At 40.2% G+C, this 19,975-nt stretch overlaps 1 long non-coding RNA gene across 1 annotated transcript; it reads left to right on the forward strand.

Annotated features, from left to right (window-relative positions):
* Positions 1-17,301: 17,301 nt before the first annotated feature.
* LOC105738401 lies at positions 17,302-18,065 on the forward strand. Its single transcript, XR_001114209.2, has 2 exons — positions 17,302-17,377; positions 17,687-18,065. It is a non-coding gene; the product is annotated as an uncharacterized LOC105738401 (long non-coding RNA).
* The last annotated feature ends 1,910 nt before the right edge of the window (positions 18,066-19,975 follow it).

Genomic DNA, 19,975 nt, shown 5'->3' on the forward strand with positions numbered 1-19,975 from the left:
ACCTAAACTAGCTTAGGCAACAAATGGGAATATATTGGAAAGTTATTAGGTACTATCACATCTAAACCATGGGAAGGAGAGAGAGAGAACTGGACAAAAGGGCAAGAAGATTCAGAGACTCAAAAGGAAAATCTGTCTCTCTTCCTGCCCCCACTTCTCTTCCTTCCTGTCTTCCTCCTTCCTTCCCATCTCCATTTTTCGTCTTTACTTTCTCTCACTTTTAGACCGTTCTCTTGATGGTTTCTGAGTTTAACATCTTACATTTTCCACTGCTAGAGAGAAACTGACTGTCTTTCTTGGTTCGGATTTTAAAATTCTATTTGGTTGGCTCAGTTTGGGTCAGTGAGCCACCCCTGAATCAATAAAGTATATGTGGAAATGGGGTTGCGGCATGGACTCTAAAAACATGGCTTTGCCTGCTGAATCTACATGAATGGAGAAAAGCAGTTCCCAAAATAAAAGGTGTTTAAGGAAGGGTAATACTAATTACTGCAAATGGATAAACCCCTAGCTCTCTGTGGCTTAGCATAGTCAAAGTTTATTTTTCACTCATGACGCAGTCCTGATCAGGTGGCTCCTCTCCACGTGATGCCCATGAGGAAGAGAAAACAGGTTTTGGTGGACACGTACAGTCTCTGTCACAGAGGCATGCTGTCCCCTAATGAAGAGAATGGAGGAAAGGGAGTTCTTGGTCTCCCAAACATTAGATGTCCATTATGCCGGACATAATACATCAGCTCATAACACAATCACCCGGGAACAATCATGAAAAGAACGCTACAGACGGACAAAAAAGTGGCGGATATAAAAATGTATTTGTATCCATAATGTAAAACAAAGTTGAACATAAAATTATAAAGAACCTCAAAAAACATGCTAATAACTCAAAAACAGGAATCGTGGGGTTTTAAGAAACTGTTTCTTTGCATTTCATTCATTCAGAGGGACCATCCTCAGTGCTGTCCTTGTTTCATGAGATTCTGGTCTAACAAAGTAGTAGGTTCTTGCATCCTCCCCCACTACCCCAGAGAATGATAAAATTGTTTTATTTGGAGGCAAGTTCTCTCCAAAGGCTTTTTTATTTAGTGCCAGAGATTACAGTACACTAATACAGTAAAAGCTGGAATCAAGACCTTTCTTCGTTCCAATTCCTTGATCCCAGGCTTAAATACATCTCCTCATAGGATTTTATTTGCCACAAAGAGACTGCATCTGGTTCCTTCCATTTTCCAGGCTTACTCTCATCATTTCAATTAAACAGACTCTTAGAACAATGCATATTGCTATCATGATCAGTCTCTTTTAGTTATCTCCAGGTCAAATAGATGCCTCCAACTCTCACTTGCAGGTTTCCATGAGGCTTTTGTGCCCTGTTGCCATTCATCCTCCTCCTTTCCTTCTCTTTACAGAAGAGCAAATAGCTGTACCATTTCTTCATGTTACTGGGTGAGAATCCACTCCATACCCCAGCCAGCCAGGTTCCTCTGGCTGCCTTTATCACCTTTATTATCTTAAACATTATAGCAAAGTAATTGTTAGGAGAGTCCTTGCGGGGGAGGGTGAGTAAACAAGGTAATTATAGAGGAAGCTAAAAATTGTAGGACAGAGAGAAAATCTACCTATGGACAATGACAGGTCCAAGAAAGTTTTCAAGACTGATGAGTAGACACAAACATTTGCAATTTAGAGAAAAATGCACGTCAAACCTTTAAGCTTATGAAAGCATCCCAAGTCACTGCCTCTAAGTCATAGTACACTGCTAGGACTCTTAAACTCTGAGCTCAACCTGAAATAGGGCACAATAGGTGTTAAGCAGAGTTCCTCCTAGAATCCTCTACATTCTCACAATGCCTTTATAAAAGTACCTGCCAGATATATCATCCACTTGCCTCTCCTTGATTGGAAACATTGAAGCATGGTGAAGGTGGAGTGAACCACCCGCCACGTGATGGAGTAGCAGAGAGAGTTCAGGGAATAAAGCTCGGGATTTCATCCCTGGGTGCCTACCTTAGCATACGGCCCTTCTGCTGCACATGTTTTTCATAATGTACCTCCTAGGGTTTGAATTATTGCTGGATTTTGCTTTTTTAGGTGGATAGGGAGAATTCAGGGGGAGACTACTAGTAAAATGCAAGAAGTTAAAGCATTATTGGTATAACAAATAGAGAATGTTTTGTTCCAGTCGAGAGAGCTCCAATATTTCATCCCAAAGTCATCTTCTGGGAAAACTGAAATGTAAGGAGGCTGACACATACTGAATAAGATTTAGTAGGCACATTTCCAGGGTATGCACAAAGCTTGAGTTTTGCTGATTTTACACTTCCTCTTTAACCTTAGGTCTACCTGCATAAATATCTACAATGTCTCATGCTAGTGAACTTTCAGGGCAATGTAGTCAATAGATGACAACATTTTTATTATACATTAGTTTCTCTTTTCTGATGCTTATATTCGCAAGGCATAGTCCCTGATCACAGTCAACTTTCTCTTTTAAAATCACATTATGCAAAAAACAGTTTCCCAGATAGTTTTCCCATACAAAATAAAACCTGAGGAAAAATGCCCAGATGTTAATAATGATTGCTACATGAAGGTTATTATTATGAGTGATTCTGAAATCTCTTCTATGAATTCATACTACTTTTTAAATCAGAAATGAAAGATAAAATTAAAACCATTAACTGCTTTAAAGGTTTAAAGACACACTGTGCAGCTCCATGTGAGTCCGTGTCACCTCTAGAGGGCAAGGCAAAGCCCTTGGGTGAAAGTGCTGAGCAGCTCAACTCTTTCGGCTGCTTTCTGAGGCTGTGATCAAGAGGCAGTGTGGTACAGTGGTCAACCAGAGCACCTGGTTCTCAATCCCACCACAGCTACTCTGTTGTTTGACCTTGAGCTCAGTATATCATGCCTTAGTGCTGCAGATGCCTCATTTCTCATCTGTAAACTGGGACAATTAAGCATACTGCCTACTTATAGGGTTATATGAATCATAAGTATTAAATGAGGTAAAATAAAAAAATCCAGAGCACTGTCCAGTATATGCTAATAACTCAATAAACACTAGGTATTGTATCAGCAAAGATCCAGTCAGAAAGAAGGTACTACTCTAGATATTTTTTTTCTTTTTCGACTTTTATTTTAGATTCATGAGGCACATGTGCAATTTGTTAACTGGGTATATTGTATGATGCTGAGGTTTGGGGTACATGTGATCCCTTTACTCAGGTACTGAGCATAGTACTCAACAGTTTTTCAAGCCTTGCCCCCCTCCCTGCCTGCTCTAGTAGTCTTCCATATCCACGAGTACCTGATGTTTAGCTCCCACTTATAAGTGAGAACATGCAGTATTTGGTTTTCTGTTCCTGTGTTAATTCACTTAGGATAATGGCCCCCAGCTGCATTCATGTTGCTGCAAAGGACATGATTTCATCCTTATCTGTGGCTGCATAGTATTCCACAGTGTATATGTACATCGTTTTCTTTGTCTAATCCACCACTAATGGGCACCTAGATTGATTCCATGCCTTTCTATTTTGAGTAGTGCTGTGATGAACATGTGAGTGCATGTGTCTTCCTGGTAGAATGATTTGTTTTCTTCTGAATATATACCCAGTAACGGGATTCCTGGGTCAGACAGTAGTTCTGTTTTAAGCTTTTTGAGAAATCTCCAAACTGCTTTACACAGTGGCTGAACTAATTTACATTCCCACTTACAGGGTATGTGTTCCCTTTTCTCTACAACCTCGCCAACATCTGTTGTTGTTGTTGTTTTTACTTTTTAATAATAACCATTCAGACTAGTGTGAGATGGTATCTCATTGTGGTTCTGATTTTCATTTCTGTGATGATTAGTGATGATTTCTGTCATCTTCTTTGGCCATTTGTATGTCTCCTTTTGAAAGTATCTGTTCATGTCTTTTGCCTATTTTTTAATGAGGTTGTTTTTTGCTTATTCAATTATTTAAGTTACTTCTAGATTCTGGAGATCAGACCTTTGTCCGATGCATAGTTTACAAATATTTTCTCCCGTTCTGTAGGCTGTCTGTTTGCTGTTGTTAGTTTCTTTTGCTGTGCAGCAGCTCTTTAGTTTAGCTGAGTCCCACTTGTCAATTTTTGTTTTTGTTTCAATTACCTTTGAGGACTTAGTCATAAATTCTTTCCCAAGGCCCGTGTCCAGAATGATGTTTCCTAGGTTATCTTCTAGGATTCTTATAGTTTGAGGTTTTACATTTAAATCTTTAATCCATCTTGAGTTAATTTTTGTATATGGTGAAAGGTAGGCATCCAGTTTTATTCTGTGTATGGCTAGCCAGTTATCCCAGCACCACTTATTGAATAAGGAGTCGTCTCCTCATTGCTTACTTAATACAGGGAATTGATTATACAAATAATGGAAGAGATTAGGAGTCAACAGAGAAGGGCAGAGAAGCAGCTCAGAGATTAGCAACAACAGGAAGCTGCCACCACCCCTAAATTGGAGGGACAAAGGGAAGAGGTAGAACCACCTGGCAGAACCTGGAAGCATGATGGGTCTGTTGAGTGAGAACTGAAGCCATGGCAGAGACTCAGTTGCTGCCAGGGGAGCTGCCCAAAGAAGAAAGACGGGAGAGATGTCCTGGCCCCCCTCCTCCTGCCCTCTGGTCTTTTGCCAGTGCCGCTCATTAGCCAAACCTCTTCTCAAACTGAAAGAGAAGGGAGCCTGAGAAATGTAGTTCCCTGCAACAGAAAGCAAGGCAGAGAAGAGCAGGGAATGGAGTGGGGAGCAAAGGGGCAAATAACTGGCATAAGCATTATCCTTATTTTCCAAGAAATAGCTCTTTAAAGGAACTTTGCATTTGCCCAAAGGCACATTAAGTAGTTTTTCATAATGTCACCCTTTGTAGCTTCCTCCTAAGCAAATTTTGATAACTTTTGCAGCCCAAGGTTCAAGTCCAGTGACTATCGCCAAGCAAAAGGTGTATCTTCCATCCCCACGTGAGACCCATGCCTCTTATTTCTTTGACATGCTGTAAGTGAAGTGCACTGAGTCTCTCCTAAGTGTGCATCACAAGTTTCTAATTTCTCCATGCCCTCTACAGCATGCATAGCATAGACATTCTTATGCATACTCGAGCTTTCTGTACTTCAGTTTCCATATCTGTGACATGAAATGCTAATACCTACTATACCCTGAAGCCCAACTTTTTTAAAAGCACCTTATAAACTGTAAAGCACTTTACACAAATGACTTGTCATTACCTTTTGATTTCTGGCCTGGTGCTCTTTTTGCTACCCCATGCCAGTCCTCTTCCAGAAAGAACTTAATCATTCTGACATGTTAAAAGACATCATGAACCTGTGTACAAAAAAAGTGACTGCCAAATATAATAGCTTCTGCTAAATTTCAGATGTGATTCCAAATCAAATCAGCCTTACAGCGTGCTGATACAGAAAATGAACTTGTTCACATGTTAGAGCTCTTAGCCAGGCTTCCCTACACAACTACAGTCTTGTTTGGGATCTTCTTCTAAAATATAACAACTGATGCACGTAAAAGCATATTTAAGCACATTTTACATATCTCAAAAGCATGTTTAGGCACGTTTTAAAACACAAGATATTGGGCAAACAGAAAATCTAGCCAATCCTAAAAGAGAACCACAAACAGCTTCCCTCTTATGGAATGGCTGCTTTGTGGCAGGCATTTGCAAGGCACTTTACAGACCTCATCCTGCAAGATCAGTGTTATTAGTCTCATTTTATTAATGGGAAACTGAGGTTGAGAGATCCAAAGCACCGTTCTTGAGGCCATGCAGCCAGTCATCAGCAGAGTTAAAAGTTGGACCAATAGCATTTTGCCAAACGTCTTTCTACTACATAACACTGCAGCCCACAATAGAATGTCTGTGTCTTCATTTCCCTTTTGGCTGCTCCAAACACATGCTGTGACCCTGGCAGCTCAATCCCACACCATGTGGCCCACACCTGGCAGGAGCTCCAAGCAGGCTTTCCTTGTCCATAGAAAACACTGGCATGACAGTGCACCCCTCAGATCTCTGCTGGCAAGGTGCAAAATTGAGCAATAGGTCCAGTGTCTGCTCTCTGTAATCTGTCACCACATTCACATGGAGGCCTCACTTCCTACCACCTGCTCCCAGTCAACAGCTGACCACAGCAGGAACATTAAGGCAGGGCCATCCCTGGAAGATAGTAGATTCTTCTGAAAGGCACTTTCGACTCTCCTTCAGCTGAAGACTCTTCCACCCAGCTTTATTTCCTTCCTTCTCTTATTCACAAGGTTCAGACCTACATCATAGTCTAACGGCTCTCCCCGCTTCCTATGTTCCGTCATAAGCATTCCCTCTAATAAATCTCTTGTCTGTCTAATCCAGCCTGGGCATCTCCTCCTCAGAGCACCCAGACTAAACAGCATCTCCTACCTTGTCCTTGTTCTCTCTCCTCACCTTATATCTCCTGGTCTCAAGTTCCGGTCTCAGGGCCCAGCACCCAGCTGCAGCCTCAGTGGACCTGGCCAATCAATCTATTCCACCCACACCACTACTACTAGGCTCCAAATCAGAGGTGGGACTAAACTTTTCCCCCATTTTTAACACCTCCCACTTCAATACCTTTTTGCTGCTTGAATGTCCCCTTATTGGGGAAGAAAAAAATGTTATAAACTTCTTGCCTCTAGGGTGTGATTATTAGTAGTTTAATGTGCTGTCTCTCCAGGGTGTCTGCATTTTAAAGAGGTCAAATAAGGAGGACAATCCCTTGACCTCAAGAAATGAATACATTTACAAATCTTTCTTGAGTACCCACCTCAGGGAGCTCAAGACAAACTGGATTCAAATTTAAAGAGTAGAGCTCCTGAGTGGGATTTAAACAGTTCTGCCCCTTGTCTGGAGAGATCTTTTCTCAGAGCAACTATGCTGCTCAATAACACTGAAGGCAATCCTGGATAAAGCCTTCCCTACCCCAAACATGCCATTCTTTTTAAGAGTGACCTGGAAATGCTCTTCTTCATGTGATGATAGAAGGGTTTCAATTCAGCCCGCTGTGGCCTGGGTGGAGGAGGCCACTCAAAATCCAGCAGGTGGGAGAAGAGTTCCTTGATGATTTTAACCTGGTCGTCTACCACCTTCTCTCAAGTTACAACCTCTTACTGTAATTACAAGCAAGCCAGGAACTCTGTGGTGGCATGTATTATCACAGAGGTTACTCCCTGCTGGGCCTTACAAAACACTGGCCAGATGTTTCTTGCGCACTGAGCTCCTTGGGCAAGGTGCTTTATTTACATGGGCTTGCTCCCCTATACATAAAAATTAAGTAGTAGCCCTTGGGAGATACTCCTCCATCTTCCTATAAAAGCCAAGAGTGGAGAATAAGGTACTATCTTCAAAGTACTTGATACAGTAGTTCCCCCTTATCTTCCAGGGATACATTCCAAGACCCCTGTTGGATGACTGAAACCTGGATAGTACCAAACCCTATAGAAGTATGTTTTTTCCTATACATAAATATCTATGATAAAGTTTAATTTATGAATTAGGCACAGTAAGAGATTAACAACAGTAACTAATAAGGTAGAACAATTATAACAATATGCCAGCATCACTACTCTTGCACTTGGAGCCATTATTAAGTAAAATAAGGGTGACTTGAACACAAGCACTGCCATGCCACCTAGACACTCAATCAACCTAATAACCAAGATAGCTACTAAGTGACTAGCAGGTGGGGGCATAGAGTGGAAACCTGAACAAAGGAACGATTCACATTCCAGCCAGGACAGAGAAGAACAGCATGAGATTTCAGAACAGCACGCAATTAAAAACTTACAAATTATTTATCTCTGGAATTTTCCATTTAATAATTTCAGGCTTCAGTAGACAGCGGTTAACTGAAACCACAGAAGGCAAAACTGCAGATAACAGGGAACTGCTGTATACGACAAAGTCAATAATTTCTTATTGTCAGCTGGAAGGTGTTATGGGTGCTCAAATGTTAAAACAAAATAAAAACCTCAGAGCACTTAATAGAGGGAATAATTAGTCAATCATTCAAATGAGTGTGCTCAGTGTGTAGCCTCCAATTCAAGCATATTCCATACACTCAGATCTGTCTTTCTGCACTCAAAAAAACCCTCACACATGTATACAAACATGGACACACACAAAAGCAACAAGAAAGTTAACCTTGTAATGCAAAGTTAATGCATCATTACTTTTCTGCATTTTAAGCACAAAAGTCCAAAAATTTGCAGTTACTATAAGCCATGGCCTTTGACTCCATGCCAACTAGCATAGTCTGGCAGATAGCACTCCCAAATTATTAATATACAGATCTGCTTCCACTTTGGTCACTGACTTAACATATGACACTAAAGAAGGCACTTATCCAACCTGTGCCTCCATTTTCCTATATATAGAAGCAAAACAAGGCATTCAAGTAATTTCAGGTTTCCCACCAGCTGCATAGGATGGTCGTAGATACTCATGAATATAGCTCATAACTCTTCCTAACACTCAGAACAAAATCCCACTGCTAAGGAAAGACATTCCAAAACCATAGGAATACTGTGACCTCTGAGATAATTCACCCACCAGAGTCAGACTGCTGAAGAATATTGGATGGGTGGAAAAGGAACATCTCAACCAGGAGAGAAGGAACTGAGTCAAGAAAGGGCTGCATCTGGTGACGATGTCCCTCCCAGGGATGGAACCCAGGGCTGCTGCAGCCGAGAGTCTCTAACAGTGGTAAGTAGCCTTATTCAAAGGCAGAGAGACTGCACCTTCTTTCCCCCTAGAACCGTTATTCTTCACAGATATACAGAAAGTTCCTCCAGTGGCACAAGGTACAGTTCTATGCCACGGGTGTTTCTTTTGTACATGGAGTCACCTCCTCCTGGAGTCACCTCTGATCAGACCTGTCCATCCTCCGGTTCCCCCATTAGACACTCTATGCTTCCATAATATTTTTCCTACTGTGCTATAAATACTGCTATCTTTGTGTGTCTTCCTGATAGATGATTTCTTTGAGAGGAGAGGGCTATGATATATTTAATAAGGGCCTAGTCAATAATAATGTATTTAATAAGTGCCTAGTTCCTGGCACATAGTAAGTGCTCAATAAATTTCTAATGAATAAGTGAATGACTGAGATTACAAAGGACAATCAAACACAGCTGTGCCCTTAAACAGCTAATAATCCAATGAAGGTTGATAAGACTAGAAACCAAACATTTAGGACAAAACAGAATATAAAAAGGTGTGACCAAATTCTGTAGGAATTTAAATGAGGAAACCATCTCAGAAGTGAAGAAAAAGGACTTTAAACAAGGTCTTAAGTAGGGAATGACGTCTAAGAAGAGGCAGGGCCTCTGCAGTCTGTAGAATAACCCACAAAGCCCCTCTGACCTTGTCTCCTACCAAATCCCTGGCTCCCTCTCCAGCAGCCACAACAGCCTCTTACTATAATCTCCAACTCACCAGCAAATCTCTACCTCAGGGCCTTTGCACGTGATACTCCCTCTGTCTGGAAGGCCCTTCTCCCAGATATTCACATGGTGAACTCCCTCACCATCATCACATCTTTGCTTAAATGTTACCTCCTCAATGAGGCTTACTCTAACCACTCCATGCTAAATTGCAACCCATTAACCCCCACCAATGCTGCCAATTGCTCTTACCCTGCTCTGGGCTCTCTTGTTTGCTTTTTAATAATAGATCTTATCTAACATGCATTAAAGGCATTTTTAGACTAATTAATTATAAAGTCCAGTCCAAGTTTTATTTCAAACTCGCCACAAGAAAAAGGGCTCCTGAGAACACCAATTCCAAGGTTTCTGTCTTGTTAGACATGTTTCTAGAAGGAGGGAAAGTGGTCAGATAACATTGTTAGACTAGGTACAATAAAGGAATGTCTGGTTAGAAGTTATTAGGCCTGTCACAAGACAGATGATTAGCTGGGCAGATAAATTTAACTTCCCAAAAGGGAATCTTAATCTCATTCAAGTTCAATGATGTAACTAGTGTATTTGACACTCAGAGCAGATCATTTTTTCTCTCCCCTCCTTAAAACAGAATTAGTTTTAGGAATAATCACAAAATTAATAATAATAATGGCCAGAAAAGAATCAGAGACAGTGAAATTTTTCTGTAATTGAATTGCATGTTCATAGCATGCTAGTACTAAAATTTAACAATGAACAAAAAATAAAATAAAATAAATGTTATAGCACAAAAAAGGAAACAAAGCAGTGGATTAATAATTTTCATCACATTCATGGGGGGAAAACTTATATCTACATATTGTTTGCCTCAGAAATGTACAACACTGCCATTTAATGTTAAATATTTAATTATTAAATAATTACATAAGACTTGTTTTAAAACAAATTTCTATTTCAGTGATATTATTCGAATCTAGTAAGTATCTTCTGTATGAACTAAAATTTTTACTTTCCAAACAAAAATATGACACTTGGCAATTCTCACTTTCATTTTTTTTAATTGCAAACAAATAAACATACAGAATAATGGCAGTTATGTAGTGGCCATATAGAGTGACAGAATTGAGCCAGCTGCTGGTGGCTCACACCTAGCCAGCACTTTGGGAGGCCAAGGAGGGCAGATCACTTGAGGTCAGGAGTTCAAGACCAGCCTGGCCAACATGGTGAAAACCCATCTCTACTAAAAATACAAAAAAATTCACCAGGCGTGGTGATGTGCACCTGTAATGCCAGCTACTCGGGAGCCTGAGACAGGAGAATTGCTTGAACACAGGAGGCGGAGGTTGCAGTGAGCTGAGGTCATGCCACTGCACTCCAGCCTGGGTGACAGAGCGAGACGCCATCTCAAAAAAAAAAAAAAAAAGAATGACAGAATTGATATAGCCAAGTTCAGTTTCCGTGTCTCTACAATCACTCTGCTATTATTGTTTATGTCAAAACAACTGTTTAAACTCAAGCACATATACTAACCCAGGGATAGGAGGCACGTTCTCTTCCTGAAGCAAGCACTAGCAATTCTGAATGTGTGTGTGAAGGGCAGGTGCGGAGGGAGGGACTTTATAACTAGGGATTGTCTGAATTAATTTTCATGTAGAATAGAGTTTTTATTAAAGAATAGATAATAAAAGGTGCTAATTTGAAGTGTATGTGTATATTAAAATGTAATAGTAACCATAATAATTGTTTAAGACTTAGACCAACAAAAGAAATGAGTGAATTTCCTTTATCAATGAAGTTGTCACTGGTTCATGGTGACAATAACAAGCAGACTACTTTTTGTTGGTTGTGTTGCTGTTTGGTAACTCCCTGCAGACAGCGCACTCCTCACTGCTTGCACCCGAGGGGGTGTCTGCCCATTGTGCCACCCTTGGTAGGCTTCTGCTATAATCTAACAGCATTTTCTTGAAACATTTTTTCAGAAATCTAACAGTTCTGGATTGGGATCATCTTCTTTCTCATATAACACATAGTTAGTTATTTCATTGATTGTTCAACTCCTCCTTAAGGGCAGGGGTACATGTCGATTTTACACACTGTGTTATCCCAAACACCTAGAACAGTGGCACATAGGAAGTGTTTATTTGATTAAATTGAAAATTTCTCAACTAATTCTCAACTATCATTACTTTATGGAGAGAGTCTCATCTACCTAAATTAACTATAGTTCTCTCCCAAGATCTATGCCAAAGATCCAGCAAACTGCTTCCTCAGTGTTCAGAGCATCAAAACTGAGAATCCCTGCCCCGTCCCCACAAGCCCCATGTCCCCTCCAGACTCATGGGGCTGTGTCGGCTGATTCTCCAAGTCTGTTCTGAGGACCCTAATTCTGAAGAATAATAATAGCTGCCTGGTAAAAGGAGGAAGAGGAGGAGATACCCTGCTATTAAATTATTTTAGGAAATTTTTAGTTCACAAAATTAAGGAAGATTTATTTGGGTTTTTTTTTTCACTACAACAATTTTCAGGGTTTGTTTTATATTGTCATTCCATATTGTATAATATGCAACATTTCCAACATTTATATGACCATAGTTCTGAGAATTTCTGAGAAACTCTGTACTGCAGTGGAGTAATTTCCTGACCTCCTAGCCCTGCATACTCTTAATCTGAACATGAATATGATAAAAGTGCCTGCTTCATGGGGCTGTTGTGAGGACCAGATACATTAACCCTCCAGCAGCACATAGAACAGCCCTTGACACTTGACCAAGTCATTAAATGTTGGCTACTGTTCATAGAATTTTGTATGTGGTTACTTTAATCTGAGAAACTCAGATTAACTATAGTATTTTTCTCATCCCACTTTGTAAATGGACAAACCAAGGCACAGATTTTTTCAAAGAGTTAAAAAGAAATGTGAGTCCTGTCTGTAATCCCAATACTTGAGGAGGCTGAGGTAGGCGGGTCACTTTGAGCTCAGGAGTTCAAGACAAGCCTGGGCAACATAGCAAAACCCCATCTCTATAAAAAATACAAAAATTATCCAGGCATGGTGGCTCATGCCTGTTGTGCCAGCTGTTCAGAAGGCCAAGGAGGTCAAGGCTGCAGTGAGCCAAGATCTCGCCACTGCATTCCAGCCTGAGCAACCGAGGAAGACCCTGGAAAAAAAATTAAAAACACCTAAATCTATTGTCAGGAGGATAACTGTAAGAATTACTAAGGCTATGAAATTATAATTTGTCCACAAATTTAGCATAATACCTTAAAGTACTGTTTATCACCCTATACTCCCATTACAGAAAAATGACAAAATGCCAGAATAACCAAGGTCCGTTTTCTCTGGAAAACCAATTTTGCTTCGAGGCTTTGGTATTAAAAAGTTAAATAATTTAACTAGTAAGTAATTTAAACAACATATGTATATTCTTAAATGTAAATATCTCAGATTAGGATGCAAATCCTATGAAATTTGAATAAAAACATGAACATTTAGATAAATATTTTCTTCCTGCAGGAGACGCCTTGAGCAAAGCCCCAGAGCCCTTGAGCTGTCTGTTCCCCTCCTCTGACATGATGGGTAATCTGATGGAAGTTCTGAGAGGCACTGCCTAGAATTAAGCCCTATATGTAAACAAAGCAAGGAAGAAAGAACATGTGCTATCAAATATGATTCATGATTCAAATCTATTTTAATATCTTATTCTTTTCACACTCTGAGAAACTATTCTGATAATGTGATTGTTTTGTAAAGGAGTGTATCTTTGGATAATATACAGATTTTATAGCTATTGCACAGTTTTAATAAGCAAAAGACTTGCTAGGTTGAACTGGGTTCAACCCAAACCACTGTACAATTTAATTCAACACAATATTCCTCTGTTTAAAGTGCATGTAATTGCCAATTTGTACAGTCACCAAGACCAAAGGTTTGCTAAATAGAGTTCTGCAAACATAGTATGGAATGCTTTATCCCCAAGTACCATAAACGAAGAATGAATGAAACTAATCATTAATCAATCGTGTATCTAATTCATTTCAAGGGCTTCTTTCAACTGTACAATTATCGAATGAATAAATTCAAATCCACCTGTGTCAGTGTTTTTCTAGACCTTATCACTGTAAGTTTTTAAAAATCCTTAGAAACTCAAGGAAATGTGTAAAATGAAATTGACATTATCTTAAACAGTATTAGATTGTTATTCACTCTTCTTTCATAAAGATTTTCTTTATGGAGAGTTATTCTTAAATAGCACTGATATTTCTGAAAGTTTCCCCAAGTGCTCCATTCTTAAAGAAACTTTTATTTAAAGGATGAACAATACATAACACTGCTTAGTGTGTGTGTGTTTCAGTGAAAATCATTATACTGTAAAAACTCATTCTACAACTTTTTTTCCCTCTAAATTGTAATTTTTGAGATGTAGTAAATATATTGCTGTGTGTAAATAGATCTAATTCCATTAACTGGAAAAAACGCTCAACACTCATGACAGAGGTTATTTCTAGGGACCTGGGGAGGGGAATGAGGCTTGGAATGCCAGACAAAAGGCATGTGAACTTTATATATAATGTATTATTTATTTTATTAAATATTGAAGTAAATTTGGCAAAATGGCAATAATCATTGGATGTTTTCTTTGTGCTTTTCTGCAATTTTAATTTTTTTCTAAATTAAGTAAATATATTAAGGATTTGAAAATATAGTCTTATTTTCTCACTCAAGTAAACAAAGACAAATTGTCCTTTTATATGTGAAGAACTTGTTATAAAATTCACAAAGAAAGATTTCTGCTGGCTGTTTAATGTCTCCTTTGCTCTTCACTCTGCTTTGAGGGCTCTGGCCCCCATGCTCATCTGCACAGCAACATGGGTCCAGTTAGCTTCCCAGAAACCTGCACTGGACATTGATGCATATCTTAGCAGGCTCTTCAGGCACCCTGTTCTGTTCTCTGCATCCTTTCATCCCATGCAACCCCTCCTTAGTCACCCTGGGAAGAGGATGATCTTTCTGAAACTCGTGACTATGGACATGCACACTCTGGTATTATCGAGTGCTCTTTGTGGGCCCTTGATCAACAAGCGACCTTGAATAAGATCTTTCCCTGTGAGGGATGAAACTCCAAAGTAAAAGCAAGAAATCTGCTTACAAGATGGCAAAGCCCCTGATTCTATGTGCTTCTTCCCTCCATTCATTCAGTAACTCTTTTTAAGAGGCTGCTTTATGGCAGACACTGTCCTAGATGCTGGGGATACAGTGAAAAGATGAAGATCTGTCCTTGGAGTTTCCCCCCTTACTGGGGAGTTGGTAGATAGGCAATGGACAAATTAAGTAAGTATCTGGTATACGAGAAGGTGGAAAATACTATGGAAAGTAATCACAGATACAAAGCACTTAGGGGTGGGGTGGTGGAGGAAGGCTTCACTGCAAAGGCAACATGTGAGCAGGTTGAAGGAAAAAAAAGTTGTGATGCATGTGGATATCTAGGGATAAAAACATTGCAGGCAGAAGAAAAAGCAAGAGCAAAGGCCCTGAGGTAGGAGTATGCATGGAATGCTCAAAAAACAGCACCCCAGTATATGAGGAATGCAGGGGAATGGCTAGAGAGATACCCAGTTGCCAAATTTGCTCTCCTGTCTATGTGAATGCTGCTCAAAGTGTAGTTATCAGAACAGCAGCATTGGTCTCACCTGAGAATCTGTTAGAAATGCAGATTCTTGTTTGTCACACCAGACCTACTGAATCAGAATCTCTGCATTGTTTGTTTGTTTGTTTTGAGACAGAGTTTCACTCTTGTTGCCCAGGCTGGAATGCAATGGCACAATCTCTGCTCACTGCAACCTCCACCTCCCAGGTTCAAGAGATTCTCCTGCCTCAGCCTCCCAAGTAGCTCGGATTACAGGCATGCGCCACCATGCCTGGCTAATTTTTGTATTTTTAGTAGAGACGGGGTTTCTCCATGTTGGTCATGCTGGTCTCGAACTCCCAACCTCAGGTGATCCACCCACTTTGGCCTCCCAAAGTGCTGGGATTACAGGTGTGAGCCACTGCACCCAGCCCAGAATCTCTGGGGATATTTTAACTCTCCACCTGATTCTTATTCGTGCTAAACTTCTCCAACACTCCTAATAACAAAAAGAAAAAAGCATCAATTTTTGGCTTCAAAAATCCTAAGATGAAAATGTAATTCTGTCCCTTACTAATACTCTAACATTGGATTCATTGCACAATTTGTCTAGGCCTCAGCTGCCTTGTATATAAAGCAGACAAATCCATGCCTGCTCATTTTAACCAAGAGAGTTGCTTTAGAGAATTTAAATATAAAATGTGACGGCAAATGTTAAAGGAACAAGGTGACTGTAAATCTCTTGAAATATGTGGGTTTTTATTATTGTGAACATAAGCCCCCAAGCCCATCCACTCTCAGGCATTTGTACTTTTCTGTACCCTCTACCCCCACCCCCTCATCCCCTACAACTACCACCAATGCTATTGGGCTGGTAAAGACTTGCCCACGGAAAGCTTACAAGTGAGTCTGATCTGGTTTTGTTCAATTTGGCACAGAGCCTTGGCATCGGAGACTGCAGCTGGTGTAGTGCTGTCATGATATATATGATACCTGTCCTTGCTTTGGCAGGCAAGACTCTTGCCACCAAGCGTTTCAGACTAGGATAATGGCACAACAGAGATGCTTGTGACACTTAGCCCAGAACACTTCCATCATTCTTTCTATCCCAAAGTATTTGTTATGTTTTATGCAAACGATACATGTTTGCTTGGTGTAGGCAGTGGAGAGGACATTGGATTTGGAGTCAGAAGAAAAGGGTTCCAGCCCTCAAGTTCACTAGATGACCCAGAGAGCTCACATTACCATTCAGAGCTTGCCTTTGCTATCTACTTCCTGAGTGGGTGAGAGTTACGGAAAATAACATACATGAAAGCTCTTTGTAAAAAATAAAGCACCACGTAAGAGAATAGGACAATGTTATCATAATCCAGTTCCTCACTAGGTCAGTCACTCAGTAAACAGCTGACAAATGTTTACTGAACCCACAAAGTACCTGGCTCTGTGCCAGGCTCTGGGACACAGCAGTAAATGACAGAAGAAAACCACACCGTATGTGGCACTTATATTCTAATAGAAGAACAGAGAAAACAAACAGCAGCAAAAGTAAAATATGTAGTCTGTCCAATGGTAATAAGTGCTTTAGAGAACGATAAAGAAGAGGAAGCTGGAATGTAGGAGGACGGGGATTATAAAGTCAGAAAGGGTAGCTAGGAAAGGCACTGCTGAGAAGGTGCATTTAACCAAAGACTGAAGGAAGGGATCGAGTCCGCCTCAGTGTCCCAAGCTCAAATCATGCTCAGAACATATTCAGACCAGTTCTAAGTCTGTTTGGCCTCTGGATCTGTGATCCAGAATACTCGCAGAATTTTCCTTATTTCTAGCCTTTTGTGCCATATTTGGGATAATTCGCTGAATATCATCGGTGCCATGGATAACTCATACAAAGGCACAAACCCAAGCCATGTGAATGGCGTTATTTGAAAACTTTTTTTTTTACTGAGGCATCTGGGACAGTAGCTGTTGAATGAACTCCTCTTCTACCAACGCCAGAATCCAGTGACGTTTCACCAGTATGAAGATGGGAACCACATGCTATACTTATAGACTAGAGATAAACTTCATGTCCTTCTTATTTTTATTGTTAACATTACTGTTTTGATTCTATCATTCATTCCTATTTGCTGAGCATCTATTATGGGCTTAGTATTTTGCAGCTATAATGAGAAGAGGAATTTAAAAAAAAAAAATGACTATGGCACTCTCACATTGTAGAGGTTCAGGATTCATATTTAGATACCTAGGTGAATTTTTCATTTCTGCAAAGGTGGACTCCAGAACCTAGGGTGAAATGGGAATATTGAGTATGCTATGTAATCAAGTAAGCGAATGTTTTTATTTTCCAGTGGCAGATGTGGGGGTTGGGGTTCAGGGAACCTGGAAATAGAAGGATCTAAGAGAAGGTGACAGGGACTATGGGGGCTGGTCCCAAGAGATGGAGGGCAGCCAGAGTTGAAAGAGTAGGAGAGTAGTGAGAATTCCCTGGTGCCAGAATGGGCAAGAAGTTTAGAAAGAGTAAAAACAAACATTTTATTTTAAATGTATTTTCTATTCCATGCTGTAGCTCTCCTCCATCATCAAAACCCTCAGCAAAATCTGCTGTATACAACAACTTTCCTGTTATCTTTAGGGAATGAAGGAGAATGGAGCTAGATCTGTAATAGGAGCTACAGAAAACAAGATGGCAAACAAGGTCCCAGCCGAACCCAAAGTTGAAAACAAGAGAACCAGGCGAATGTGAGCACCCACCAGACCCACCCACAGAGAATCCCAGGGACTGAAGTCGTTTTATGTTTGCCTTCAACTTAAGATAAGTCCCAGATAATTGGAGGATGTGGGGACCAGGATGCCTCATTGCACAACTCCAGGAGGCACATTACAGTAGGTGTGCAAGAGGGCATGACACTCAAGTTACAAACACATCATTTCATTTAATCTTCACAACACTCCTGGAAGAAAGGCATTATTATCCTTGTCTTACAGATAAAGAAACTGAGACTCCAAGAATATGTCCTATGTCAAAGTCATTATGTGTCTAACAGTTAGGGGGAATCAGTGTTAAGACTCAGTTCGTTCCAACCTCAAAATCCATTCCAATTTGTATATGACCTATTTCTATGAAGTGGTGAATGCAAGCGGGTGCCCCACAGACAGTGCTTCGCACAGTCTCTTACCTCTTCTCTAAGATCCTCATGGTTCTAGGTTCCCTACGCCTCAATCTCCATATCTGCCATTAGAAAATGGAAACATTATTTTATTTTATTTTATTTTATTATTTTATTTTATTTTATTTTATGGCATATTCAATACTTCCATTTCACACTAGGTTCTGGAGTCCACCTTTGCAGAAATAAATGTAGTTCTGCGACTTCAGAACTATACTTCTCCACCTCAATTCAGGCAGCAAGAACCTACAGAAACTTAAAAGGACCCCAAAATCCAGTAATTTTGAAACACCACATCATAGCTTACCCAAAAACTTTGCCTGTTTTTTATTCAGACCTATATGCATGCAAATGTATACACATAGGTCTGAATAAAAAACAGGCAAAGTTAAGCAGAAGTGTAGAGTTCATAAGTGAAGGGAAATTATGGTGCATGAAATACTCTGCTTGCTTCTTTCAGCCTTAGTCTCAAATCCAAACCCCACTCTATTTTAAATATATAATTCGGTTTTCTAAGACAACTCCAAAAGATCATTGTACTCTCCTGTTTCCCTTTCCCCTATGAAAGCTACAAATGCAATCAATTTAAATTATCACCAAGGCTGTAGACTGACTGTAGCCAATCAACTGTCAGCACCAGAGGAGTCCTGAAACCAAGTCTTATTTCCCTGGAGCTTTTCCACCTTCTCCATTATCTTCTTCTCTCCCCAATAGCATCCTCGATATCTTCCATTCTGCTCGCAGTCAGTGCATGTGCTCCAGGCATCCAATACTAGCCTTCTCGACATTTTCATTTTCATGTTTATATCTTCATTTCCATTCAGTCCTTAGACCCCTCTCTATGTGACTCAACCTTCAATCAGGACAAATGTTTCTTTGCTTCTTTGATGCTGTGAGTCCAGTGGAAATCAAGTGGCTGCAAACAAGTGTTCTATGGCTTGTCACTCTGACCAACCAACAAGGAATTTAGGCTTGTGACAAGTTGATTTGTTAAGATAAATCAAATCCCACCATGTGCCAGAGTACTCACTCTGAAGGACTCCCTGTCATTGGTTCCAGAGAAGCTTGTCCAGGCTTTAGTCATGATCTAAAATACTCTTCATCAAGCAAAGACAGAGGATGCTATTAGTGGTAACTGAGAAGGTGGACACATCCTTCCTCTTGCTAGGCTACCTCAGTTATTCTTAGACCACTCAAATAAAAGTACCAGATCTTTTATAAGCCCTGATACCTGTTCTCTGGAGGGAAATCTGTTTTTGATAGTTCACGTTTCCCCAGTTAAAATTTGCACATAAAAACAAGCAAGTGGAAGGAGGAGAAAAGAATGCTTTTTTATTCACACAATGCTGTTGACAATCTAGTTATTTCTGTGCTATAATAATCCAAGCCATGATGTATCTCCCACACCATGGTGGCATTACTGCAAGGCCCATCACCTTGATCACCTGCATAGATCTTTTCTATTTTATTTCAGGTTGACAGGAAAGTCATTATACCACTTCTTTAAAGAAGCTGCATAATGAAAAATACACGAAGCACTTTGGAAGCTGAAAGAGTTTCTGTCTCCAAAATTTACTGGCCCTCTCTTCTGTGGACTGCAATCATCCCAGAGCTAATCAGAAGTCCTGAGGAGCTGATCTGTTAGAAACCAAACTACTTAAGGCAAAAAGGAAATATATTGGTTCATGATAGTGAAAAGCCTAAGGTAGCTCCAGACTGGCAAGACTGGATTCAGGTGTTCCAACACTGCTGTC

The sequence above is a fragment of the Nomascus leucogenys genome, chromosome 12 (genome assembly GCF_006542625.1).
Source record: "Nomascus leucogenys isolate Asia chromosome 12, Asia_NLE_v1, whole genome shotgun sequence".
In the NCBI taxonomy this organism is placed as follows: domain Eukaryota; kingdom Metazoa; phylum Chordata; class Mammalia; order Primates; family Hylobatidae; genus Nomascus; species Nomascus leucogenys.